The sequence below is a fragment of the Scardinius erythrophthalmus genome, assembly GCF_964197995.2.
Source record: "Scardinius erythrophthalmus genome assembly, chromosome: 23".
Lineage (NCBI taxonomy): Eukaryota > Metazoa > Chordata > Actinopteri > Cypriniformes > Leuciscidae > Scardinius > Scardinius erythrophthalmus.
In genome coordinates, this window is record NC_138243.1 from 8,983,130 (window position 1) to 9,010,230 (window position 27,101).

Below are 27,101 nucleotides of genomic sequence, written 5' to 3' on the forward strand. Positions count from 1 at the left end.
AAATTATACATCTGTAATAAATGATTTTGATCACATTGGTCATGCCTCCCATTGGTCATCCCTCCTATTTTCCCAATGAAAAATCATGAATGAATGCATGCCCGCCTTACTAAAAGTCAAAGGCACTTACATCGTTTGGCAAGATAAGAGGTTCTATTTGAGACGCCTGAGCCGGATAATCTCTGGGCTGTTTTCATGTGAGAACTGTCTTCAGAGCAGCTACAGTTAAACACTTCGACCCTTTTGGCGCACTTCACCAAATTGCTAGCTTCAGGAACCAGCATTACTATACTTCTCGAACAGTGTTGTGGCTGAGTTAGGGTCAAAAGTCCTGATCTGTCTGCTAAAACATACTGTTGAGGATTATTTTCCTCTCGGGCAGGAAGAGATCTGGCTCTTCTCTACAATTGCTTTGTCTGCGGGAGTCTGGGCTAACAATCCTGCTTTGGCAGTTAGAGGACTGCCTTATTGCTCAAGCCGGGCTGGACGGCTCTTGTGCGAGATCTCTGCAGGACGCGTCTGGTCTCATGGAAGGCGTCTGGAACCTGGTGAGAAGCTGTATTTGTTGAATGGCAGAGGAGAATGCTTTCATCATTCGCGAGTTAGCGAGGTTTTCACAGCAGAGGCCAGCGGCACGACTCCGACCTTTCGTAGGCGAACCAGAATGAGCGTGCAGGTGCATGTGTGACTACGCCCATCTCAGTCCTTGCTTGAACGGCTGAGACTCTGTTATATTTAGCACAGGAAATGTGGTTTATAAAACATTATAAAAGGGGAGTTTTATTTTTTGGTCCAGGTTTTTTTTGTCTTTGTCCGCATTTAAGGGGGTGGCAGAGTCACATAGCTAGCTGAAGTATATCAACCTTCACTAACTTGCTCATTTCTGTCATTGCAGGCCCATTCACTATAACTAAAAATGAGAATGAGAAAAAAATGAGAATGTTGTGATGCTCTAGGCTTGCTGATATAGTCAGTGTTTCCGGTGTGACACGGAGTTCAGCCACACACATCACTTGCCCACAGCGGCATTGCCCCCCCAAAGTCGTTTTGATTTTAGTAATAAAAGAAAGAAAAGCATGAGCCGAAATTGTGACGCACCATTATGAGAATGCTACACGTTTGCATTACAAGTTGTTGTCTGACACATTGAGGAACACTAAGACAAATGTGAGCTTCCAAAGCCAGAAGCAATTTTGTTGATGCGTTGGCTTGGAGTATTTTTAGTCCTTTTTTCAGTTTTTTCATCATTATTCTCACTCTTGATCCTTGTGCTGATCCGTCTCTGTGTGTTCAGATGCAGTCGTCAGCTCTCTGAGGAGAACATCTGGACGTCTAAGGCTGGCACTGGTAATTAGGGCTCTCTGCAGTCAGTCACTCTGTTCACACTGACGTGCTAAAGTCTTTATGGGTTTTCACGGTCATTTGAATTAACACAGAAAGGGATCTGTTCAGTCAAATTCATAAACGCATTAAAATTCTGAAAAGGGAGACATATACTGGCCAAAAATTAGCTTTTTTTTTTTGCAAGACTGTTGTAGTGTGTCCAAAATCTTTGTTGGCAATCATTAGTCTTTGTTTTTGAATCCATATTTTGTGCTAATGCCTACACACACACACACACACACACACACACACACACACACACACACACACACACACACACACACACACACACACACACACACACACACACACACACACACACACACACACACACACACACACGTGTGCAAGCGTCCCAACCTATATACAAAAAGCCTTAACTTATACTATATTTAAAAAGCAAGAGGCCAGATTATTTGTTGTTCTCCCACAACACATCAGGAGAAGTGCTCTGCTAAAACATATATAGTGTGTGTGTATTCATTATGTACACACACACTATATATGTTTTAGCAGAGCACTTTTCCTGATGTGTTGTGGGAGAAGAACGAATAATCTGGCCTTTTGCTTTAACCACCTACAAGAGTTTAAGCAATAAGGACAATCAACTAAAAACTGCTTAGTGCTTACAGCCTTTTTGTAGGAAATAATTTAGATGTTAATTAATTTGCTGCTGAATTATTTTATTGCGACATTTTGTGGCAAATCCTTTTAAATTCCTCTGTAAAGCATGTTAAATAATGCTAATGGAACAGCATTTCCTGGAAGCTAAAGGGCTCTGGTACTTCATAATAATGGCATCCCTGACCTTTAAGCTGCTGACAAGAGAAAATTAGGGTTTGGCCAGCAGATTCTCCCCGATGCTCTTTTAAGTGACTTGCAGTCAGACTGGTTTGTCGATTGGCATTCAGATCTTTGGAATGCTGAAAGTTTTTGTTGTTTTTACAAAGGTCTGCCATAGGGCTGGGCGATATGGCCAAAATTTCATATCCCGATATAGCTCATTTGATATCCCGATAACGATATACATAACGATATAGCAATTTTTCTGTTAATTCAGTTCATGAATAGTCTACCGTAAATCCTCTAATATTGGCCTGTATTCCATTACCGGCCGGGTCTCTAACATTGGCCGGTCTCGCTGTTGGCGGAGGTAAATAATTATTAGAACCAATGTTTTTCTGGGCAGGCCACAACATTATGCTTGTGATAGTAACATGCAAATACCACAGGGGGGCAATGTTTGCTAACGAATCCAAGCCATAGCTACAGTAGCCTGGTCATGTCAATCACTTCGCTCTTGACTCGCACGTGACGTGAGACTTCAGTCACCGGCAGGCTAACGTTGTTTACCATGGCAGCCGCGGAGCCAAAGAGGATTTTTGGCGAAAATCTATTTTTTAACCCCCTGGGTTCGACAATCGCGCCGGCGCGATAGTTTTTTTTTTTCTTATAAGTGCAAAAGAGATTCAAAATATTCTGTTGACTTTGATCTTAATTACGGAGAGCGCGCGCTATTCAAAAGCAAATAATCTGAGGCAATCCACGCAAACCTGTGACAGTGAACACCCACAATCAGTTGGATATGTTCACTTTCAGGTTCACCTCGTTTTCATTTCGAGGAGCAACGGATCCGGTTGAGGAATAGGTCAGTTCTATATTTGCTTTGTTCTAATCGCAATCTGTACACGCAAAAAGACTGTTTAAATATGAATCGCGTTTCTCTCTCTCTCTCTGTGTGTGTGTGTGTGTGTGTGTGTGTGTGTGTGTGTGTGTGAATGAATGAATGCACAGATGCGCGCTGTTGTGGAGCTACTAACGGGTTGGGTTGGCTGGTCATCTAGTTGAGAATTAACTTACCCTGGTCTGAACCGCGTTTACTACCGTCTTCCTCCATGTTTGTTTATGTATTGCAGCGTGCATGGGCATGCCGTGAGGTTAATTCTGCCGTAAAACGCCTTATCGTGGCGTAAACGATAGAGCCTTATATAAAACGATAGACATTTTCTATCGTCCAGACGATATATTTCGTCATATCGCCCAGCCCTAGTCTGCCACAACATGTTCAGGAGGGCGTTAGCCTTTTTCAGGAAGAACATTATCTGACAAGAAACAAGTTTGTCCTGAAAAAGCTGTCATGAGCAATAAACCAATCAGGGGACTCTAGTATGCGTGCCTTGTAGTGAGTCGGGGCTTTTATAGCTCAAAGGCAAAGATGCCGTTTATATGATATCTAGTGTCCTAGCTTAAGTAGGCGTCTGTAGATTACGTCGGCCTTTATCAATTAAAATTTATAGCACAGACACCGTCTGCTTGACATGCATCCCATAGTAGAGCTATTCTCATCTGGAAAGCGACCTTTTCTCCAGTATTCAAAGTGGAGTGCTGTGTGGGAGACGTTGTCTGAGAGCGCTAATTGAATCTCACTTTTCATCATCACCACACGCTCCGCTTTACTGACGATCCCGCTTAGCTCATCGCACGTATGTGGAGTTCGACCGATTTAGACGCAGGAATAACACTCCTCATTGTGACAAATATATAGACTCGTTTTGTGTAGACTGCCGGAGTTCTTGGGATTGCTTTCATAGCTTCAGAGCTTATTCATTATCAACTTTATTTGGAAACATTATAGGATTTCATTGTCTGTTGTTCTGCTTATGGCTCGGAAACTTTTTAGGCACTGATTAAATTGCCTCGATACCATCGAGTATCAAAAAATGTCTTTTCGTTCGGTACCAAAATTTTATATCTAAGGAGTTAATCTCGTCAACGTCAGTGAGCCGATAAGCATGCAGCATGATTGGCTGTGGCGACTGATCAAGGCAAAAACACTAGTTTTGACTATAGCCTACATGTATGTGCAAAAATTGTCCAAGTTGTTTTTCTAAACATGTTTGTGTTTTTGAAGCTTTATTAGTTTGTAAACTTGACAGAAAGCAATTAAAATTAATTGTCATGGCCTCCGTGTTCATGAGGCAGCCATTATTCACTTCTGACTTCACATTTGTTTTGCTGGATAATTGAGTGTGCAGCACTTTGTATCATAGCAGCTCACATAAGAGTGTAATTATTGATGTTTGAATTAGAGCTCTGTGCATTGATCACACTTCTGCTAATGCCTCTATTTTAGTGCAGCTTGATCAATGTGGCACTAGGACTTCACATCAATAGTCTTACAGAACAACTGCAGTGTGCTTCCATATATCGTCACAATATTCAGTCATAAACACCATTGAGGTTTCATGGTATTTCATGCGTCTCATTAGGTCTTCTGCAGATCATTGTAATATTGATGACGATGTCTGACTAAAAGCATTTACAGCCGTAAAATGCACAAATGTTTCATCTGCACTTTTTTGCCCATTTTTCTGTCTATTATGGTTCTTTCCTTCCTGTTTTTCATTTGCTTACTTTCATTCCTCTTATTCACCCTTTGTTCCTTTTTCTCTTTCCATCCTTTTTTCCCATCTTTCCTTTTCTTCATACTTTCTTTTTGTTTTATTCTTCCTTCCTTCCATACCTTATTCTTTCTTTCTTTCTTTCTTTCTTTCTTTCTTTCTTTCTTTCTTTCTTTCTTTCTTTCTTTCTTTCTTTCTTTCTTTCTTTCTTTCTTTCTTTCTTTCTTTCTTTCTTTCTTTCTTTCTTTTTACTATGCTTCCTTGCCTCCTTTTTTCCCTACATTAATCATTCTTTCTTGCTGTTATTCTTTAATGTTATATTGCACTGTTCATATTTTGTTATTCATCCATTGTTTGTATCTTTATTTGCCTCTTTTGCTTCCTTCCTTCCTTCGTGTTTTGCTGTTTTCTTTCGTAACCTTGCGTCCTAATTTTTCTTGCTTTCCTCCGATTACCCCTTTTTCATGGATAAAAAGACGCCGTATGGCTCATGAACGCAGTTACTGGCGGATTAGAGATGACCCATTGTCACCCGTCTCCCGGCAAAAACAATTTCCAGTGCCTGCTTTATCATCAAACAATCAGGCGTGCCGCTCCGCCAGTCACTGCAGTGATACTGAAGCACAGAGAGACCTCGCACCACTACCAGTTTAGTCTTGGCAAGATGCCCATCGATGGACGTGTAGCATGAAACACACGCTCGGTCAGTTTCGAGAGTGCTCAGACCCAGCGGTTGAGTGCCCACTAGAGACTGAATTATAATTTTGGAATGGGAGGAAAAGAGCTTGTGTTTAACAGTGATTGTTTTCATCCATTGTGCTTCCAAGACTAATAAATGGTAGATTTGTATGACCCACAACTGCTTTTATTTTCACTTTCCTCACTTGATCCTTGACTCGAGCTTTGCCAGGGTTTCAGAACAGATCGCTGGCTGCTTTCAATCGGGCCAGGTGAAATTATTACATAATTGCCTTCTCTCAACTGTTTGACAACTGTGATAATTGTGCACTTAAAATTCCAGTCGCATGGTGCGGTTTAAGATAAGGGCTTTCAATGAGTAAAAACTTGACCATGTCTGTTATATTTAGAAAATGACTTTTCTAGATATATTTAAAATTGTGACCACCTGGAAAAACATGCTTTTTATTTATATTAAATTAAAAGACATTTTAGTATGTATTAGGCTCGCATAGACTATGACATGAACAAAATAGACAGTTAAAAAGATAACTGTTTAAGCTAGGGCTGTATAATATTGGAAAAAACTGTCATTGCAATATTTTTTTTCTGCAGTAGCCTATATTTTGCTGTATGAAAACTAAAAGAGGTTTTCAGCAGATGACTTAATGGCTCTATTTGGAAACAATTATTCTTTCTAGAATGATTGGAAAATTGCTTTTTACTCTAAAGATTTTTAAGTGCTTTTTAGGCCTGAATGAGTTGGGGGGAAAAAACTTTAAAATTTGAGTTTTCACACTTTAGTTTACTCATTACAACAACCAACTCTTCAGGAACCTAAGTGAACTTAGTGAATAGTGAACTAGGCTATATATATATATATAGCCTAGGCTATATAACAGGCCACATTCCCACTATTTTGACCCATTCAGTATGTCTGTAAAATATGCATTATTCACTTTCCAAACCAGTAGTGGTGTTTTTGTTTCTAAATGAATCAGTGTTATTGACAAATTCGTTTGAGGAAAACTGTTCAGTAACTTGATCATGACAGCTCTAGCTTCAATGTGTTAATTACAGACATTCATGAAAGATGAAAAAATGCAAGCTAGCTGCTTTGCGAGATTTGTTGACTTTAGAGAATATTAATAAAGCAGTAAAGTGCTGCTTTCACGGTGCAAGTTCTGTTTTATAATAACGCCAGCGGCCGTACTGTATGTTGTGTTTTGTTTTATGGCCAGTTAGAGCATTCACTGCATCACGTGATTGAATTGAAACATCATTGCTTGTTGAGGTGTGTTACTTCCAGCTCCAAATGCGGATCATGGGGCAACGGTCTATTTCTTATTGGTCAAATGGTGGTTTTTTCAGTGGAAATGTATTGCCAACTGTGGATGGTGATTTGATGATCATGGCAGCAGTTATTAGGGGTGGGAATAGGCACCTCACGATTCGATTCGATAACGATTCAGAGGGCTGTGATGCTAAAACGATTATCGATGCATCTTTTGTGTGTGTGTGTGTGTGTGACTACTTGGTACTTTTAAAGCAAAGCATTTCTTCTTAATAAAGAAATAATAGACTTCTATCCAACATCCTCCTGTTATGTGCAACGATTCATAATCCTTCAGACAACAAAACAAAAAACATTTTGCTTTAGCGAAATCACAGACAGCTTTCATATAAAACAAATATAGAATGATGTACCAGCAGCTCTCATACAAAAATAATGCTTGTGGACTTGCGCATATTCTGAATAATTAGTAACATACAAAGCTGCTCTTATACACAGATAATAAAGAGACTAAGACTTATGACTTGAAATTGTTGCTGTACCACAATCAAAAACAGCTTATACAAAAAAAGTGAATGAACATCTGCAGAGAGCACTGTCAAAATGTGTTTTTGTGACTGGCATTGCACTGATGCACACTGTGACTGTGGAGGACAGTACAGTAAACACACACGTATTACAGCATATTGATGTGAAAACTAAACGATACAGAAAGCAGCTCTCATACAAAAATACAAAATAGTCCACAGTGAAATGATGCCAATTTTCCATATGTTGGCTTTTAACGAAGAGGGTGCCGTTCAGATTTCGCGCTCAGCCATCATACGTGTGTTATGGGCACGCCACAGACTGTCCGGGCGCTGCACTTCTGCGCTTCTGGGTTCCGCCTTTTGCCTTCCGTCAATATAATGTTGTTAGAAAGAAAAAAACATTTAAAAAATAGTTTTTTGACATTTGTTTATCGATTCAGAATCGTCCGCATCACGATGCTTCTAAGAATCGATTTTTTTCCCCACCACTAGCAGTTATTGTTTACAGAGCTGGGAGGTTGTGCCATTTCCACTGCGCACCCGCTCGCCCCCCGCCCCCCGCAGCGATGGCGTTCAGGGATCATATGCTAGACTAGTGCAGAGCTGCTGTGTGATGCTGAACTGCTCCTGTTATCTGTATTACTCACTCTCTGCCATCTGGATCTAGCGTGGTGTGGCGGACAACAACCACAGGGTCTGTGCGATTAAAGCCAGCGCTATGTTGTTGTTCTCCTGCCGGAGCCCATTGAGGGAATGATAGATGTAGAACAGGGCCGGATCAGCAGTGATTCAGAGAGTGCTGAGGTGATGCTTAAAAGCAGCCCACATTGTGCATTCAGACACACTGATCTCACACCACAAGTCGAGAGCCAAATCCACAAGTTGGATTTGTTAGAAAATGGCTTGTGGCGTGGCCTATGGCTTCGCTAATGCAGCAAAGGAACCATCTATAAGTGTTCAATAAATAAATGCATACATTAAATACAGCCTTTACCATTCAAAGGTTTGGGGTTGATACGATTTAAAAAATCTTAAGTCTCTTCTGCTCACTAAGGTTACATTAATTTGATCAAAAATACATTAAAAACAGTAATATTGTTAAATATTATTACAATTTAATATAGCCTATCTGTTTTCTACTTTAATGTATTTTAAACTGTAATTTATTCCTATGATCAAAGCTGAACTTTCTGCATCATTACTGCAGAAATCATTCTAATATGATGATTTGATGCTCAAGAAACATTTATTAATATTATTATTATTATTATCATTGTGCTGCTTCATATTTTTGTGGAAACTGTGATGTATTTTTTTCTCAGAATTCTTTGATGAATAGAAAGTTCAAAAGAGCAGCATTTATTTGAATTTTTTGTGCTAAATTTTACAAAAAAAATTATATTATTATGTGTGTGTGTTCTGCATTTTTATTAATATACAGTATTATGTATTTGTTTTGCTTGAACGGTAAAACCAACTTTCTACAAATTGTGTCTTAACATTTCAAATGAGTTAGCCTATAATATTACAGAAATACCTCTTATCTGTTTGCTTTATTATTATATTTGAAACTAAAACTTAAAATGAACAAAAACATTAACTGAAATAAAAAAATATAAAACGAAAATATTAAACTTATTTTTTCAGCTATTGCCAAGGCAAAATTTCTCATTTAGTTTAACTTGATGTACTAAAAAACTAAAACTGAAATAAAAATGTAAAAAAACTACAGTACAGACAAAATTGCAACTGAAATGAAAACTGAAAAAATAAACATACAATCTAATTCAAAATAAACTATAATAGCATCTCAATGAACTATAATAGTATCTTAATGATACTAAACTAGCATTGGGAATTAACCAACCATTTTCCACCTTCTCTCTCAACAGTTTTTGTACTGCACCTTTATGTAAATGACCTCTATTATGATAAACGAGCTGGGAGGACGGCAGAGAAACAGTTATGTTCTGATCGTTGTTGACAATATTTTTTATATCATAAGAGCAATGCAAATCCTCTTTAGCATGATATGGCCCCATTAAAACACGTGACAGTGAAGTACAGTGGCAGTCATTGAATGCAGCACTTTTGTGTTTCTCCAGCCCAGTTGTCATTGTTTTATAATGATCCTCTCTTTCGACAGGTCCAGAAACGACAGCGTCTGTCCTCCGTGAGCAGGTGCTGGAGAGGGCCAGGAAGAGAGCGCTGACGGTACGTGACCTCTCTCTCGACCTCTCAAACACGGCCGTCCTGAGCGGGTCAGGCTGGGGTTAGGCACATAAATCAGAAGTTCTCGAGACCACCGGACCATTCTTGGATCTGTTTGCTGGAGTTTATTTTGAGTATGTGCTTTATGGGTGTGGAACGCTTCCCCCCACTGCTTATTTTGGGAATAATTAGTACAGGGTGGTCTGGATGCGGTTCAAGTGTTGAAGTCTTAGTTTGTTAGAATGCTTTCCCCCTCACCGCCTCTGGTTTTTGTCGATGAAACATAATTGTGTTGTTCAGATATGCCGTGTTTTAAACCCTTCACAATCCTTATGGCCAATTGGATGTTTCCCATTGGACATTGAGGAGGATTGTAGGTTGACAGGCTTGTTTTTTTTATGCACAACTTTGTATCATGAAGATGTTTGGTTGAACGTAACCTGTTTACTCCTGAGAGTCTCTCTAAACCTTCGCCTATCCTGTTGACGTTTATTGTAAGGACAAATACAGAAGAAACATCAAAAGATCTTTTATGTTTCACAGAAAAAGAAAGTCTTAAAGTTTTGGAACAACATGAGTAAAATGATGATACAGTCTTCATTATTGCATGAATTCCGTGTCGTGTGCTGGTCAGACAACGGATATCTTGAAGGAATGGCTGCATGATTAATCATAGTATAACCGTAATTGCGAATTGATTTAGTGTGATTATCAAATCGCAAAGGCTACGATTTAGTTGATTAAATATATGCGCTGCATGTTTCAGAGTAAAGCGTGGCACTGTGTTCATTTACACAGGAGCAGCTTATTATCCACCTGTGTTTTCAGTGTCTCAGAGTGGCTCGGTTCACAGTAAATGCTGCTTCACATGATCTCTCTAATCTGAAGAGTTGGTCACTTTAACGTACATATGTGAACGCAACATGCGCCATCATTCTGTCTTCCATACTTGGATTAAGAAGCACCTATCAATAGGGGTGTGGCATGAGATCTTGCGGGACTAAAATGTGACGAGATTTCTCGTCGAGTGAAATATAATATAATCTTTATTTTATATTTATATATTATTATTATTATTATTTTTGTTATATATTGTGAAGATCTACAAAGCACAGCAAACCTGGTTTTTAAATCTCGTTACAACGTACATGAACGTAACATGCGCCATATTTCCGTCTTTATTATTTATATTATATTAATATTATTGTTATTATATATTGTGAATGTGAAGCCCTACAAACAAGCAAAGCAAACCTGTTTTTTAAATTGCCATTGCATTTCTTATTAGAAAAAAATGGCAATTTTTTTCCCATCTCCAAATCTCGCAGCCCTAGCGGATGGTTTAATTTCCAGAACAATTACGGAACAATCTCAGATTGTTCCTTTCTCATGGGTTGCGGATGTGGAGTCCTCAGCACCACTTATGATGTACAACTGAAACCTCTACTAGAGACCAAACATAGACTACTGGCAAAGTAATCACACACCTTTATGTCCACACAGGGATGATGTCTCATTCTCAAGCATCCACTGACACAGGAGGAAAGGCCAATTTATCATGGTTGTAATTGTGAAGTGAATGTGTCTGGGGCAAAAAAATAACCAAGTAATGGTTGTGGCTGGCATTGATCTTGTCTTGGCATGGGCAGAAATGCACCCATGAAAATTTTATTTAATCACACGTTATCTTTTAAGTCTGCTCGCTGTGGCTCTTTGTGCAGTGGAGTGGATGCTTAGGGCAGCTCTATTGCTCCTTTCGGACTTGGTTCAGGTAATGGAGTGTATCGCTGTTCCGACAGAACAACACGCTCTGACTTCCTGTCCAAATGGTTGCTAATCGTTTCCGCTGGCTTGAACTACTAGGGTGAGCAAGTTGCAAAGACTAACAACTTGTGTCCGCTAGAGTCCACTTTGCTCTTCTCTCTTGTAACCCTCGATTCATTAGCCATAGTGATGATTCTCTGTCCCGAACCCTGCCGTCATCACTCTACTCCCCCCAGGATGCTTTGCGGCTCGGATGCCAAGCCCCGCTCTCAGAACCACACATTGACACACATGCTCACGGTACGGCCAATCCAAGTGAGTGTATTCCCAGGCTACCTCTCATATTCCTGCACGCTCGTCGTCTCTCGATCAAACGCACGCACACACACACACACTCTCTCTCTTTCGCCGCAGTGTCCTTGAGAATCCAATGACTTTGTCAGCCCACGCCTCTCTGCGGTTTTAGGACATCTGACATGTCATTGCTAATTGTTAATCGTGCATGTAGCATCTGATTGATGTTGGTTTATTCTCCACACATTTTTTTTTTGTCATCAGTTAGCATTTATGACGTCTTTTAGAGCTGACATCGTAAATTTAGTAAGCAAAAATCTTGAAGCCGTCTCTTTCTGTTATCAGATACCACATATTATTATTATTATTATTGTTTAAAAAATTATGAATAATAATAAACAATAATAAAAACTAACAGAAAACTTGTATCATATAATATTATATTTAAAAATGATAAATACATAATAATAAAAAAACAAAGCAGTAAATACTGTAAATAAAACAAACATAATAAAATAAAAATATTATTATTATTATTTTAAGTAAAACTCAGTGTTGTAGTAGTAATATTCATATTGTCCTGTTTCACAGTATTTTTCCAAATCCTCATTTAACCCGAGATCAGCATCTGACGTTTGACATCATTTCCTTGAAACCATCTCCCTGTCCTTGTCATTTCCTGTGAAGCAGTTTGTGCTACTGTTAGGGCTGGTAACTTGACAAACGCACACAGTAGCACCTGCAGTCTGCCAAAACATTTTTTATGTGAATGCTGTTTTTCATGAATATTATGACAGGAGTGAAGCAGAAAGCTTTGTTTACAAAATAAATAATTGGTTAGTAATTCGTTACATCGCAGCCATGTAAACATTTAGATTCATGACGAATGAGAGAGTTTTGCGTAAGCCCATAAATTAAAGCTTTGTCGGCTTTGTATTCTGTTTTGCGATCTGGTCACCCGATTATCTGCGAATTTAACAATATCCCATTAGTTATTCCACTGGACATGGAATCTCTTGTTTCTTTTCACAAATCTTCACTCCAGTCTCACCCATTTTCGCAGGGGATTATAAACGTTTTTCCTTGGTTCGCTTTTAGGCCTATTATACCCGCATTCTTTACTGTGGTAAAGTAGGAAAAACCTTTTTACTTGCACGTCAAACATTTAACACAGTTTGTGCTTGTTATTATGGCAAGGCTTGGTGTAGTTTACACCAAACTGGAAACGTTTTTAAATAGATGCACCTCGTTATTTCTTGTGTATATGTCTACCATTGTCAAATCCTGCTGAACATTGGAGAACAAAGCTCAGGAGGAATAAACGACGGACTGCGAGACGAGCTACAAGACTACTACGCAAACCAGGCCCCGTGGTATTGCTTGAAGCCGCTGGCCGGAAGAGAGGGTGCCGGAAACGCTGTGCGAGGCTGTGAAAGTGGGGAAAGCGGGCCGGTATCCGTACTAAGCTAAAAGCTAACCCAAGCCGTCCAGCTCTGCCATACATTCTCCTCTCCAATATTCGCTCTCTCGATAATAAAACGGACTTACTCCAACTACAGCTAACTTCCCAGCGTGAAATCAGGAACTGCTGTGTTTTCAATGGAACAACCGTGGAAAGAAAACATCCTCCTCCCATTCTCACCTCCTTCTGGGACGATAGAGAGCGTCCTGACCAGCTTGTCTCACTGTGTGCTACGGGAACTGCACAGCCTCCGACCGCAAGACTCTACAGCGGAGAAAAGATCATCGGGATCTCTTTACCCTCTATAGATGCTTCATTCAACAACCACTGTCTCTGCAGAGCGTATATCATTTTTGTATATATTTGTGTTTATTTGTTTTGTTTATTGTGTATTTGCACATATGTAGTCCGTGTTGTACCATGGTACTGAAGAATATATATATCACCCCCCAACCACCGCGCCATCACCGTCCGCGGTGGTAAAAAACTGCCACCGTCACAGCCCTAGCTACTGTATTTTATTGTGTAATCTTTGTCCTCTGCCAGGCTTTGTTCTTTGCATCTCATATCTGATGTTTTTGGACTGGGCTGAATAGGTATGTCTTGCAAGGGCTGTTCAGTGGGAGACATAAACATGAGGTGCTCTCAGAGAGAAGGACACTGCTCTGCCTGAAGCCACTTGAATTTCTGATTAAAACTGTCTGCCGCTGGGACTCCTGGAGTCTCCGACCGCTACTGATGAATACAGATAAACACTGATACACGAGAGATGCGCGCTTCCTTAGCTGAGTGCTATATGAATTATAAGCATGCAACTATATTTTTTTAATTCGGCTAGTATTTTTTGAACTGATACAGCTGTTAACCGTAGTAGTGAAAAATACAGCGCGATGCAACACAATGGCTAAATACATCACATGTATTTAAATGTGATGCAAAGCCATTTCATGCTGTCTTTAATCTTACTGTGTGAAGTCGCTGGTTGTGTTGGAGTGTTAGATTGAGTTTTGTTGTGTCAGAGGACAGACAATGCTTCTGTCTGTTTTACCACGTGGTAATATACCATCCCAATCCTCTGCAATAAGAGCCGTTCCATCTGTCTCTGTCTCTCTCTGTCTCTCTCTCTCTCTTACTCCTCCTGTCTTCCGTTCGTCGCTCTCTGGGAATCAGGGAGCTGCTGCTGGAAGGATGTAGCCATGACGACAATTCCCGCGGGATGAGTCGGCACAGAGCCTCACTTTTTTTTGCCCGTCTTACCAAACATCTCTGTCGTCCTCTTTTTCTCCCAGTTTATCTTATTGACCTGACAAGAAATAATGTATTTGTGTTACCCCAAAAAGAGCCAGTTTTTGACAATACATATAGGAATAGTGCAAAAAAATAATAATAATTAGAATTCAAAATAAAAGAAATTAATAGATAAGATATTGATGATGAATAATTAATAATAGAAATATAAATATAACCGTGCAAAACTAAGGAAGTAAACAATCAGTCATTATTATAATAATAAACGGTGCAAAATGTTATATATGTATATATATATACTGTATATGCATAAATGTTTTTCTTGATATTTTGACGCATAAGAGGTCATTGTACTATAAAAATATCCTGTAAGTTTCCTAACTCAAAACTTCCTCATTAGTCCAAAAAAAGCTTTTATTGAAACAAAGCTCAGAAAACGCCTCGTTCTTGATTTTGTCACATTATGACATCATAGTGCAATGAAAGACCGCCTCTACAAAAGACCACGCCTACTTCTACATCATTACCTCTCTAGCCCCGCCCACCGATTCACACGTGTCATGTAGTAGTAAATACGAGAGAGTCGCAAACACATGAATACTCCAGCAGCAAAACCACAGGGATTCATTTTTAAAAAAGACAGTTTGACGCAGACTTTTCAGAGACTGAAAATAAAAATGCAGTGACAACTACAGTCCAACATTAATGTCACAACACACATATGTACTCGCATTACTTTCACTTCACTGAAAATGATGAGCGATGAATACAGTGCGTGCATAATTATTATGCAAGTTTATATTCTGATCATATTTTATTTCCAAGCAAATTTTACCATTTCCAAACACATCAATCTTAAAAATTACAATTCATTTTGTATTTAATCATTTATAAGTGATAGGCCTATATAATTAAGGAAGGCTGGAAGTGAATAACTGCTTATATTGAGGTGTGCATAATTAAGCAAGTTTTCTTTTACAGGTAAAATGGGCCAAAAAAGAGATTTAACTCGCACTGGAAAGTAAAACAATATTAAATTTCAACTCGAGCGGAAGACGCGTTTGAGGCGATTATCGAGCTTTCGCGGCAAACGTGTCGCCCAATTCGCGTCTATTCGCATCTTTGCATTGACTTTGTATGTAATCTACTCGCGCAAATAATTAAATTCGCATTTGGTGTGAACACGCCATAAGTCTCCAGTGCTGCCATTTACCAGAGCGGCAACCTACCTGGAGTCTCCAGAAGTACAAGGTATCGAGATCTCAGAGACTTTATTTGCCACAAAGACTTTTAAAGCATATGTAATATGCATTAATTTTTCACAGTTGACAATGTTTACGAAATAAACATATTTCTGTAGTGTCTTTGTTTTAACACTAATATAATGTAATAAAAAAACAATACTACCTCACATATACGCAAGAAATAAATATGAATAAAGATGATTATTCACCATGTTGTCACAGACTAGACAGCATCCTCTGTATTTGAGGTCTTTGTCTTCTGATTCGGGATCAGGCTCTGGCTCAAACATGGGAAGTTCAAAGCAAAACAGTTCCATACGTGTAGCCGGGATGTATATAATGTTCTCTGAGGGATACCTGTGATGTTATCAAGATTGCATCAAAGAACATCCTAATTTAGAATAAATAGGCAATATATAAAAAACTAGTTAAAAAATTAAAAACATATAAAGTAGTTATACATAGAAAGAAAAAAAAGAACAATGCAAAGCTAGTAAAAGTGACAAGTGAACTTTTTGTTACTAAGTAAACAATAATTAAATGAAAACTAAAAAATGAATTGTAGTTTAACATTTTTTGTAAAGATTATGCATATTAAATTTGAATAAAATATAAATGGATAAAATAGGAATAATACAAATCTAATCATGTAAATAAAACTTAGTGAATTGACAGTGAAAAGTGTATTACATTGATCATGAGATTCAACATTGTATCAAGCCAAAACAGCAGAGAGAACTGGAACGAGTTGTGCTGCAAACACACGGACTGAGAACTGAGACGCGTCTCTGATCCGTCGCATTAATCTCTGTGCTGGATCATCACATCGCTGAGTAGATGAACTCAGAAATGCAGGATGAGAGGTGATGAAAATGTAACGAGTACAGTGGTGCGTGCTGGAAATGGGGTCAGGGGTCAAAACTGCAGCTTACGCACAGAGATGAACACATCTTCCTGTCTGATGGTGCTGGGCTCACTGAACTCTGTTAGGAATTCAGCACTTTGCTGACAAGCCGGTTTTTCACCTCCTCACACACAGCGCTTTTCGTCACCACACACACACACCGCGCATAAGCCCCATCTCTGTTTTCCATTCACACTATCATTGAACCCCCAAGAGCTGCACTTCTCCATGAGAATGAGGTGATGTTTGTAAAGGCTTACTACCAGCACTGGGCAGAACATACAGTTTTTAATATACTGAACATAAACTACTTAAGAATATGTTTATTATAATTACCGCAGTTTTTTTTTTGTCAATATAAAATTAGGCATCATTGTTTGTGAATATCTTTCTTTGTGGATATTTTTGCCATGGTATTTTTTTTTTTTATGTATAAAAATATTTTGGTAGGTAAATATTACTGTTAGTTAAGGTGTATTGGTACATTAGTGCATATAAATAAAACTGAGTAAATATCATTCATGCTCTTAATTTATTTATAAACTGTTTGGAAAACGTGTGAATCTATTTTGGATACAGATAGTCATCTCAGATATTTATTAGAATTTTTCAATTTTATACAAATGTATTTTAGTAGTTTGATACAATAGTAATAAACAAATATTTATCTTTTTATAGCCTATATATTAATAAAATATCTATCTTTTCAAATATTTATTTTATCGTAAACATCTAAAACATTTTAATGCATGAAAATGGTATGCAGAGATTATTGCACATTTAAATATAGCTTGAATCATTGAAACACTTTAGAGTCAGTTTATTAGTCATTCATCAATTTATTAGTTTGAACTGATTCCCAAAATTAATAAAGAGAAAAGGAACGATCACCAAATATTTCAAATGGCATGTTTTGTTAATTTCGAAAACAAAAAATGTAATCGCTGCAATATTCACAGTAATACTTTATTATATCGGCAGCAAAATCATTACACATGCATTTTGAATATTTAATACATCTCTGCTCCCTACAGAATAACTTAATCACATACTGTTAAAAAAGAAAACCAAGGTGGCAGTCTTCATTGATACTGTGCAGTAAGCTTGTGCTTTACTCTGAGCATGGAGACAGACGTGACCTCAGTGACCTTTTCACTCTGTTTCTTCCACTTCCCTTCGAGGTTCATTCAAAAGTGATGTTTAGTTCTTAATCTGGCATCATTCTCCCACTTCCTGTGCATTCAAACAAACCCAACACGAGCGAGAGGTGCGATGAACTCTTCAGACCCGTTCAGCCTCAAGGCCCCTGCATGAATTCCCTGTGTCTAATTAGAGCGTTTTATTGAGAGCGTCGGAGCCGTGCACCCGGGGTCAGCGCTGCCTGTGAAAGCGCACGTGTGGGCGTCCTCCTTTGATAACCCTACCTCTCTTTTCATTCGTTTCCTTTCAACACCGCCTAACTTCAGAGGTGGACTGAGAGAAAAAAGTAAACGCATGTTTGAGACGGAGAAGGAATGGAGAAGATGGAAAGACAGCCACTGAAATATTTACAACATCGCTCAATCTGATTGAGCGTCGACTGCTTGTCCCAGTGCATTGTGGGTCATGGTTACTGCTGGAAACCGAAGGGAATGGGTTGTTCTGAGAGAGAGACGACGAGCGATCGCGCTATTAAATTGCTGTTGTCGGGTAACATGCCCAAATTGACCTGGAATGAATGAATTCAGTGATCCGCTGTGTCTTGGCAGCCGAGTCGCGAGGTGCCGCGGCTAATGCGTGCGCACAGACGCGCTCTGTTTTCCTCTTTCGGTTTACCCGCACTTGTTTCTAAATTCCTCTTTCTGCATAAATGCAGCCACAGACTGAGTTTGTTCTGCACTGTCTCGCCGCTTTCACAAATATACCTCGCTTCCTCAGGTCTCACACACACACACACACACACACACACACACATGTTGGCGCTGCAGTGTGGAGGAGCAGGGGGCAGCCCACTGTGCTGAACAGATGGTGCACGTGATACTGAGCCACGGCGGCCCAAGGTTGGATGCGACTCTAGCGGGGAGCTGGCTAGAATGTGAAGCTGAAGTGGAGAGAGAGGAGTGAGAGAGCCATTATATAAGAGTCCTTTCAAAGGGTCAAATGATATAAAACTGTTTTTCTCTTGCTAATGCAGCGATTCTCAGGTGGTTTCGCTTCAGAACTGACACGAATGGTGACCAAATGGTGACGAATGGTGAAAATATGTAGTTTAATTATATTCGCTTCTGACAAAAAATATATAGTCGTCTGCGACAGCATGGTGCACTTTAAAAAAAAAAAAAATTATTATATAAATGATATTATAATTTTTAAAAAGTATTTGAATATTATATTTATATAATATGTGATGTATATATTATATACTTTATAATTGATTTAATAGAAAATTGGTGAAAAGTGCTTAAACGTGCCTCATAAAATTGGAATATCCTTAAAATTGGACGTCTGGGAAATAAATGTGCATTTTCACAAATCAGACATGACACCTATTTGTTATTTAGGTAACACTTTTCGATAAGGTCCCATTGGTTAACATAAGTAAATGCTAGTGATGTAGTACTCGAGTCCGGTCTCGAGACCGATTTCTGCTTTCTCGGACTCGACTCGGACTTGTTCCTTCAAAGACACGGTCTTGACTCGGACTCGACCCTTCAAAGACTCGGTCTTGACTCGGACTCGGCATAGGCGGTCTCGTCCCCATCACTAGTCCACTAGAATACACTAGAAAATGTTTATTTGCTCTGCATGTCCTAACTATGATTAAAAAAGTCAGGGTGGGCTTAACATGTTGATGACAGAGCAGCACTGTTTAGAAAAATAGGCAGAAGATGGTGCATGTGGTAGGGATTTTTTTAATGATAGTAAAAGCATAGTCCATATTAAGATGTTAAGACTGCTCCTCTAAACAATTCTCAATCTAGCTTAGTCTGTAGGCCTAACTGTTGATTATTAACTGGGGTGATATTAAATCATGAATATGAAAACTGACATGTTTTTATGGTCTTGGTCTCGACTCCTAAAGACTCGGTCTCGACTCGGACTCGACCCTTCAAAGACTCGGCCTTGACTCGGACTCGACTGAATTTGAAAACCAACGGACTCGGTCTCGACTCAGACTCGACCCTTCAAAGACTCGGTCTTGACTCGGACTCGGCATAGGCGGTCTCGTCCCCATCACTAGTAAATGCATTAACTAACAATAAGCAAAACATTTGTTCCAGTATTTATTCATATTCATTAATGTTAGTTAATAAAAATACAGTACAACTGTTCATTGTTAGTTCATGTCAGCTCAGGTCCATTAAATAATATTAAAAGATGTGACTTGATTTCAATCACGTGTTAGTAAATGTTGAAATTAACACTAGGTAAGGTTAATAAATGCTTTAGAAGTATTGAGTGTCTAATTAATGCAAACAAAATTTTGCCTTATTGTAAAGTGTTACCCATTTTTGTACAAATTTAACTTCTAATAGGTTAGCCATCCTAACAGAGGTGATTTACATACAGTATAAAGTACCAAAAGCAGGCTGTTTAAGGTGCAGCGAGAGGGTGAAAAATAATTGTGTAAAAGAACAAGAAACTTTGACTATTATAATAAGGCTTCATGGAAAGAGATCAAACAAGTATGTCCCCTTAAAGTTAACTTATCTGCTGCTGTGATGTGTGTGTCTGAGGTCTGTCTCGAGGAAACCGGAAGATGATGATTTTGAGGCTGACCGCTGTGCTGTGTTTAACCGGTGCCTTGGCTCACTTCTAAGAGCCTCTTTGATTTATCGGCGGGATACAAAGTGTTGAGTAGGCTGGATCTGCACACACACACACACACACACACACACACACACACACACACACACACACACACACACACACACACACTCACACACTCACACACACACACAGGGAACACACACATTATTTCTTTCATCTGCTTTTCTTTTTTATCCAGCAGTTTTCAATGATTTTCTCGTTCTCTTTCCTGCATCTATTCACCTCATTGTCCTGATGGAGTTTCCCTCTGCCCTGCTCAGTTTCCTTCTCATTTTTTGTCCTTCCTTCCTTTAATAAAGTTTTTTCAATAAGTGCTAAACAAGTGTTGTATGCGTTTCCTCTCTTTGTCCATTAGGACTTCTCTAAAGATTTAGTCCACTCTAAATGGCTTTCACTTTAAGCTGTTGTGTTGTATCATGGGCAGCTGTATTTTTAGCACTTTTGCAGTGTTACCGAAGCAACTGGAAGCTCAAAGTATCCTGAGGAGTCTGTAGACGTCTTTTATGTCACTGTAACCTCAGATTGCACAAACAGGTCCAGCTTTTGAGAAACTTGAGTTTTTTTTTTTTTTTTTTTGCGCTTGTGAACTGTCAACATTATTTGACATGTGATTAATTGTGTTTTTTGTTTACGTCATTTACTTAAACTTAATATTCATACACTGTACAGAGATATTAAAAGACGTTATTGTAAAAAGAGTTGGATTATGGTGTAAATGAGCCTGATGTGCTCAGACGCTCGTACTTTTATGGGTAATATGTGCGGTTACACTTTATTTGAAGGTGTCATTGTTACAGTGTAATTATATATTTAAGTACTGAGTAATATTAAGCAACTGCATGTACTTACTATAGGGTTAGGGTAGGATTAGGATTTTGTTGAGGGTTAGTTGCATGTAATTATGCATAATTTACTGTTATTACTATGGTAAGTACATGTAACATATGAAACAAAGACACTGTAAAATAGTGTTACCTAATGTACCAACACTGTACCGGGTAATGAACAATGCACTTAATATGTAATTATTTTGTTCAGCAACTTGCAATTATTCATTGCTTCAATTAATGTAATTATCTTACTGTACACTGTAAAGTTATTATTAGCTTGTGGCTGATTACTTTTTGTAGCATGACTATTGTTTACCTACTTTCACATTAAGAGTAGCAGCATTCTGTGGTTGTTTGGACTTTATTGAGCCTAAAACAAGAGAAAACAATACCATGTACTGTTGATTTCTGTGAAAGCAATCATAATCTCTTGAGTTAAAAGATATTCTCTGTCTGAGTTTATGGCTTTATTCCAGGGCTACTTTACCAGCCATTAAATTAATAGATGATCAGACTGACTGTAGCTTTAATACCACAACAATTGTTCGCATTTTGCATTTTTGTGTGTGTGTGTTTATGCAGTTCAGGGTTTTAGAATAAAACGCTATTGGGCAGAGCATGGGTGTTTGTATGGGGATTTAAACGTGTGTGTGTGTGTGTGTGTGTTATTGGAGTCCTCAGGCCACATTGAAGAGGATGTCAGTTTGATGCATCTCATTTAATAATTCCAGGCCATTATTTGTGGTTCCTCGTTTGAAATATCCTAGCTGGATTTCACGAACGAGTCAGCCAATACTGTAGATCAGGTTTATGTCTACACTATTGTCTAAAACCCAAGCCAATATGTGTAGTGTGTAGTTAAAAAGAAATGGCAAGTAACACATTGAATAAAACATGAAAATTTGAAGTTGAAAAACTCAAACTATTTTCTCGTAAAACTTCAGTAATTTTGTTTTAGCTGCCACATTTTTGCTGCATCACATAACCAGCTGCAAAGATGTGGCTTTTCTGATGTGGTGAACTTGCTCTGTATCTCACCTGGGCCTGTAGTGCACTAGCGATGCGAGGATTTAACTCTCTCAGATAGGTTTAGTGTTTAGTGTTATTTTCAAATTAACTAAAAACTAATCTTTTAGTGCCACTGCCACATTTTGTTTACTGCCAAGATACGTAGAATAACCAACATAAAATGTTGTCAGATTTACGTTCATCAGTTCATCTGAACGGACTTTACTGCCAGTCACTGGACATTTCACTTTGAAAGTGCAAGACGTGCAAGAAGCAATGTGATATCATTTTACAGAAGTGAAAAGGCCACAGGCGGGTTTTTCTACGTTTTTGGGTTTGTTTGTTTGTTTATCACCCCATTAGTATTTACAAAGATGATCAAATTAGGTGAATTTCATTGATACTGATATTAACTGTTTTGGTATTGTGACTTACTCTTCAGGGAAATCTGGGATAAAAAGTATATTAACATGGTAGAATTACAGCAGCTCAATCCTGTCATTATAATATTGATTTCAGTTTGAGAACCATTTGCTTTGATGGATCTTTCTGTCTAAGGCTGATTTATACTCGACGTGCGTACTGTAACTTCCCCGCGTGTATCCGCTCCTGAAGATGTCTCACCACACCGGCACCCGGTTTGAGCTTGTCTAAATTAATTGCTTACATTTACAAAACGATCCTACGGAAGCAGAAATAAACCCTTTTAATGATAATAAAGGTCCATGTTTAATAAAATTTTTCACAAAATGAAATTAAAATGTTTAGTGAAATTAGAAAATATTTAAGCGATTGTTGTTTAATTTCGTACATGTTCTCACATCTATATATTTTGTTCTAATGTCAGAAGTAATAATCTAAAGGTTTACTGGGTTTTACACAATTCTTTTGTAGTGTAGTTTTGGTGAAGTACTAAAACATCGTCACGTACCTTACTGCTCAGTTGAGTCAGTTTCACATTAGGCCATCAGAAGTTGATTGAGGAAGTGGCAAAACTGTAGAAGTGAGACAAATGAGAATTGTGTGAGGAAAAGTGAGTCTAAGTGAGAGATTATGATGTATTTGTAGAAACAGTGAATGACAACATGAAGTCACACACACTAGTTGCTAATCTTTTATACTTTCCCTTCGAAATGCCTATATCCTTGTTATCCTCCTCTTCCTCGCTTCTGTCCCTTCAGGGTTGACCTCCAGTCAGCAGGAAGCACCCCTCCATCTTAAATATTGACAACGCAGTTATTCGTTTATTGATCATCCATTCTCCCTGTAGCTTGTTCAGCATTTTCTTTCACTGCCAAATCAACAAATGCGTGAAGTGGCACTTTCACTCGCATTTCCGCTTCAACGTACAGTAAGCCATGTTTTAATCAAGAGATTCCATGAAGACAAGTCAGCATTGGAGATAACTGTGTTGGAAGATTGTGTATTTTTTGCATTGTGCAATAATTGGCGTTATATTATAACCTTTACATGTTTTTCCATTGCCTTTGAACAGAGCAGGTTGTAATGAGATTTATGCGTCTGTTCAAGATGACAGGGTGTTGTTTCTGTTTGGCTAAATTTACCTCAGAGCGCTGTTTTGGGTCATGGTAGATTTTCTTATTGACTCTTAAATCCTCTCACCCTGAGAAAAAAAGGTGAACGGTTGATATTTCTTTTTATTTATATTAATAAATGTATTTCAAGTGGTACTGATGCTTCATTGATGCGTTTAGAAGTGTTGGAAGGACATTTTAAAGTTTTTCTGAGATTTGCCTGTTCTTTTTGGTCTTTGTTCTGCCTTACAGTTTTATTATGAAAATTACTTTCATTCACACTTACACATAACTTTATTAAATGTAGATATCTCACAGCAGTCTGGTTTTCCTCTTTTTGGCTTTTTTGTTTAATTTAACAAAACCTTAAGTAATAATTTATTATTATTTATAAACTTATGTTGACCAAATTAGTGCCATGTAAAAATGCCAAAGAAAACACAATTTCTCTTATATCATAGAGAAGGCCCTTGCAGAACCTCAAAATATGAAAACAAGTAATTTTTTTTTTTTTTGCCAGTATATTTAAAAACAAAATCAATATACTTTTGAAAATAAGGATTATAATGATTTTTGTACCTCAGAGAATTCAAGGTGTAAACATTTTTTATTATAAAATTATCATAAAATATTCTAAACCTTTCCTTTTACATTTTTTTTTCCCAGCAAATTTTCAATGGATTAGCCTACAATAAGACGTTCTGTTTTAAGAATCATATATTTTTGTACAAGCATCTGATTAAAGTTTTAAAAGGGGCCATTTCTACTTTGAATAAATGAATGTAATTTGGTTATTCTTCAACTGAGCACTTTTGGCCATTTCAAACATTACTTTTGAAACATTTTCTGAAAGTAATAAATTCTGACCACAGTGTCATTTCCAGCATCTCAAATGATGTGCAGTATTTTGTTTAATAGCATTTTATGATGGAAATGACGGTTGTGGAAATTATATTGGCTGTGGCTGACTCCTTTGTCTTGCTATCAAATATTTTATGTCCTAAATACAAACATTTAAATAATATTTGAACACTTTTTTTTTCATAAAACAAAATTAGAGCATGATTAGAAAAAAAAAAATCACAATTGTGAATTGTGAATTTCACAACTTTAGCTTAAATTTACTTTGTACTTTATCTAGTTGAGTTTGAGCTGTAAAAAAAAAGTTTGTATCTTTGTCGAACTCTCTTTGTGTGTACACTCGCAGTATTCAAGGTGTAATTTTTTTTTATAAATATTAGAAATATTCGTAACATTTTTTTTTCCTTTGTTACACTACATAACATTTTCAAAACCTTATGTAACTTGAATACAAAGATTACATTTCTAAGAACTAAAAGGTACATCCATTTTGAACAAGACTTTATCTTAGATCCACATTGACACCCCCGCCCTGCCAATTTCTTTCCCTGGTAAATCATGACAGCTCTCTTGTAAGAATGTTTGCTGAAGGTTAAAATACTTTTCTCTTTCATCTGTCTGATTTTTTTTCTCTTTCAGAATGTCTCATTGTTGAGCATAAGAATAGAAACTTTCGCAGGTTTGACTACTTCATAATTATAATTTAAACTCCTCATAGTAATGAATTATTCAGCAACATCTAGAAACCTTGGATTTCGGATAGAGTTCAGGAAGTTTCATGAGAAGAGCATCCTAAAGTGCATTGTCTTTCTGGGCATGTGCATTCATGTGTGCTTCTGTTTGGGTGTGTGTAAGACGGCACTCGCTCAGCGTGTCAGTCGGCAGATTTGAGTCCAGGCACTTCCTCCCGAACACACTACTGAGGGAATACTCAAGTATGTGCGTGAGTTTGGAACGATTTCCTTCAGTAAACATTCTTAATATATGGGGTATGTTGAGATTACCATTAATAGACTTAGTCAAAGAGGTTAAAATGGCTCTGAAGTAAACATTTTGATGAGCAGTGGTATTTAAACTCATCCGGGCGTCAACACCGGCCCCCATATTTAGCTGTGAAAATAACCCACCACTCACCTAAACATAACTTGTATTTACATGGGTTGCAGTTCGAGTTGGAAATAACATTAGGATAACACGGCATTCCCAGACGGATGGTTTGTATGTTTGGAGCAACACAATTAACGTGTTTATCGCACACACCCTAACCAGCGCCCAAGTCGTTTCCGGTTGCTCTGAGTGGGAGCAGGTGCGGTTTGCCTTGTGTAAGATTCATTAAGTGTCCGTCCAATACTCAGTGTGCAGAGAAGTGTGTCGCTGATCTGGCAACCTCATACTAATGAGATGCCATCCGCCAGAATGCTTTTCCTTAGAGGAATCTGATGAGGTGTTTGTAATGAGGAAACAAAAAACAACAACCTAATTTTGAAATTTTAGAAGGTTTTCGGCAGGAAATAAATGCCAAACTAGTACAGAAAACGTCAACTAGGCTCAGATTGAAAGTCCCTCTCATTAATGCCAGCTCAGTTGATTACCCTAGAGGAGAAATTAACAGTTTTCCTCAAAACACTGAGAAGAATAAAAGAAAATGAATGCATGTGATTAGTAGCACTGGGGGCAAAGACACGATAGTAGTAACCCTCTTCACCCACTCCCCTCACGAAACCTCTTTCTGTCTTCGGCTTGGTAGTCGAAAACAATGTCGTTCCTTTCTAGCTCCCTGTTGTCTCAAGTCTCAGGTGGATTGATGTGGTTTAATGAGGTTTGCCACTAATTAAAGTATGCAAAAGAACCGCACATTCAATGAATCACAATAAGAGGTTCTGTTTCTGAATGTGCTGTGCCATCCATTCTGTTTTAAGGATCGTATTTTTGTACAAACAACTTCAAAGGAGCTGACTCCTAAATAAAAACATTGAATTAATATTTTCACTCATTTAATACATTAGTCAAGTAGTTGAATGGTTATGATGTTAATTTTATTACTTAAATATATAGGCTACTTGGAGAGTGGCATCGGAAAATGGTTTCAGTTTCAGGGCTGAGAAAGAATAGTATGTTACATTGTAACATTACAGAGAAAAAAGAAACCATAATGTGCATTAAAATATAAATTAAGCGCTTTGCACCGGCAAAAGCAATGATTATGAATGTGTCGGAAAAAACAGCAAGGAGACTGAACATTGAACTATTTATTAATAAGCTAGTGTTTTCTGAGTTAGTGTCGGCTGCAAAGATGAGGTTGGTGACGCTGACTCTCATCTCTGCAGTAGGCTTATAGGGGATGCGCCTGTAGAGAGAAATGCACATTAGCTTAAACACATCATGCAGTAAGTGCTAATTTAGCTTCCGCACAAACACTTGGATATGCGCCTATTAAAGATGATGATCACGATCATTTGATTGGAAAGTGTGAAAGGTAAGCCATTCATTTTGTGGCATTGGTAAGGCACTTTTATGTTTTCTCGTTGGTTTCTCACGATTCGGACATCCAGGAAGTGCACACTTTAGAACCATTTTAAACACTACATCGAGACCCATCTGCGTCATCATCTCAGTTCTCGCATATGTGTCGTGGCGCTCTCGT

The 27,101-nt window shown here is 38.1% G+C and overlaps 1 protein-coding gene across 4 annotated transcripts in view; it reads left to right on the forward strand.

Moving 5' to 3' along the window:
- strbp (spermatid perinuclear RNA binding protein) overlaps window positions 1–27,101 on the forward strand; it is a 104,167-nt gene that overhangs the window by 32,338 nt on the left and 44,728 nt on the right. For all 4 annotated transcript variants that reach the window (XM_081354591.1, XM_081354593.1, XM_081354592.1 and 1 more), the window contains exon 2: window positions 9,433–9,500. The gene's annotated coding sequence lies outside the window, so the exon portion shown is untranslated. The remainder of the gene's footprint in view (window positions 1–9,432; window positions 9,501–27,101) is intronic.